General features: G+C 39.6%; 1 pseudogene; it reads right to left on the bottom strand.

Annotated features, from left to right (window-relative positions):
• Window positions 1-2,293: 2,293 nt before the first annotated feature.
• LOC129410754 (5S ribosomal RNA) lies at window positions 2,294-2,410 on the bottom strand (annotated as a pseudogene).
• Window positions 2,411-2,811: the final 401 nt, after the last annotated feature.

The following is a 2,811-nucleotide window of genomic DNA, read 5'->3' as shown; positions in this document are numbered from 1 at the left end:
AGGAAATTTCTTCGCAGTTTATTTTTGCTAGCCATAATCCGTGTCTTTTTTCGATAATTCCCTTGTTTGAGCTCCTGATGAGTAATTTCCAAAGGAATAGTGAAGAAATGATTCATTTTCTCCTGTTCAGAGCGTCTAGAACAACCAAATACACAACAAAACCTGCCCATGTTTCTCCGATGCTACTGAAGTCAAAGCATAGCGTGCCCCGGTGTCAATGACTTGGGACTTGACTCGAACTTGAGGCCTGTGACTTGAGAAGACTTGAAGCACTTTTAAATCTGAATTCTTTCTATTCTGACTGTAATGATTCACACTAAAAATCTTGTCAAGACATTAAAAAGGAAAAATTTACATTTCTACAACTCTTATATAAATACTCACATATAAATATACTATGATTTTACGTACAAGTTAGTTTAAAAGTCATAAATTGCAAAAATCTAAGCTATATTTGGTACTTTGGGTTAAAGACTTGAAATGACTTGAAGCTCAAAGCAGAAAACTTGGACTTGACGTGCACTTATGGGCCAGTGACTCGAGACTCGACCTGGACTTTTCTGTCTTTGACTTGGGACTTGACTCGGACTTGAGGTCAAATGCTTGAGACTTACTTGAGACTTGCAAAACAACGACTTGGTCCCACCTCTGCTCAACACTGATCGCCCACCCTACAGTTCCATAACTAAATTTCCAGTTCATCAAGTTATATCAAAATTCATCAAGTTATATTAAAAGTTTGAAAATTTGCTCGAGAATAATCTGCTACATGATAACTAATGACCACAAGACCTATAATTTTATTCAAAATCTGTTTCTGAAACTTTATAAACCACCAAGTCTCAGCGCGATGCCTTTGAACTCCTGATATTAGAATTTTTGAAAAGTCTATGGAAAACATGAATGACTGAAACTTACTTCCAGAACCCGAGCAGGCTGTCACTGCTAACATAGAACAAAAAATAGTATAATATGGACTTTAAATTCAGCTGCAATAATAAGCAATCCTGGTGGCCATGCAAAATGACATAGAAAAACATTTGATCTGTAGTTTCTAAAACATACTGAACCTCACCAATTATTGATTTGCTTACTCCTCCCATCCATGTTGCAAATTCTGTATAACTTTAGATATATGCTATTGTGCATATTTCTGATGTTAGTTTAAACCCCTGTATGCACTGGGCTCACATGGGAACTAGCTGCACCTCGCCTGCACCAAATCCTTCACCCTCCAACTCCTCAGGGAAATATTAGCTCTGCTCTCCTCCATAAATCTGCCAGGTCACTGTGGCTCGCACTGCCTTAGCCTCAGACTCCGAATGTGACCAGGAAAATCATACAGCTGTTACACACATTTGCATATTGTTACAGAAAGACGAGTAGCCGAAAAATGTGCTTAAAGCAGCTGTACCTGATTATTATGTATCTTTACAAAGTGGAAAAAAAACATAATTAGTTTGTTTTAAAGTCTTGCAAAATTGACTGTTGTGAGCTTTCAGCCATGTTATAATGTTGTAACCTCATCAAAAACAAACCTGGAGTTGTTTTGTTTTATTAACACATGTTTGAGTAATCCTGAATTACTTAATCCTGTCTATATCCTCAAGGTTCAAACGGCTCTGTTCCACATTGTGATGTCATGCAGTGGTAGTTTTCAAGTTGGCGTCAACCTTTTACCTTTTGTTGAGCAGATGTTGGTAATTCAGGGCTGAAATTATCCAAATGATTCTAATGAAGGTGTGTGGAGTTTAAAAACAAACACAGTGGAGAACATTCTGCAAACAGAGACCAACGTTATTCTTCATGTACCTCATACATTCTAAGAGCATCCTAATTATTCACCACAATGAGTTTAAAAGCGCTTTTCACAACTCTGAGGCCGGAGTGGAGTTTTGTCATCACAGTAAAGCTAACGGCAACTATCATGCTAACCACACACTTCCTGATCATCAAAAACACTTTCTAATTAGATACAATGTGCAGCCACCTTATTTTGACCTCAATAATAATGAATAATGCATCAGTTTTATATAGCGCTTTTGTGGATACTCAAAGATGCTTTACAGAACATTATTCATTCACTCCATACCCAGTGGTGGTAAGCTACTACTGTAGCCACAGCTGCCCTGGGACAGACTGACAGAAGCGAGGCTGCCAATCTGCGCCATCGGCCCCTCCGACCACCACCAACCCTCACGCACACTCCACTTTCATGCTAGGCATGAAAGGGTGAAAGGTGAGGGTGAAGTGTCTTGCTTAAGGACACAACAGCAGTTTTTGTGACTGACACCCACTGTGGCACCTGATTTTCCCAGTGTCTCCCATCCAAGTACTAACCAGGCCCGGCCTTGCTTAACTTCTGAGATCTGATGGGATCAGGCTTTGACAAGCCGGTATGGCCGCTCAAGAGCTGCTTATATAATATAAACTGGGACAAGACACATTTTACTCAAATACGGACTTTTTTGGACCATAAGTCACTTTTTTTCATGGCTTGGCTGGTCCTGCGACTTACACTTTGGTGCAACTTATAGATTAAGATTTTCATAAAGACAACTGAAACCATCCTGTCAGGATTCAGAAAGGCCAGAATAATTCTAACTGGAACTTTAACTTTGTCTGGAATGTTCCACAGTGTTAGTCTATAAAGGGTTTGCCTCTCCACAGATCTGGCCTGTAACTTGGTCTGGTGGCTTCACTTGTTTATATGGAGATAGAAACATTGGGGAACATTCCCGAAAAAGCAGTAATATCTACACGGTGGTGGACCCTCCATTGGACACATGTCTAAAGGGGCTTTACACATTT

This window comes from Boleophthalmus pectinirostris, unplaced genomic scaffold, assembly GCF_026225935.1.
Source record: "Boleophthalmus pectinirostris isolate CB_2022bp ecotype Guang Dong unplaced genomic scaffold, ASM2622593v1 HiC_scaffold_23, whole genome shotgun sequence".
NCBI lineage: Eukaryota > Metazoa > Chordata > Actinopteri > Gobiiformes > Gobiidae > Boleophthalmus > Boleophthalmus pectinirostris.
Note: the sequence above shows the minus strand (reverse complement) of the source record. Positions and strands in the feature narration are given on the sequence as shown.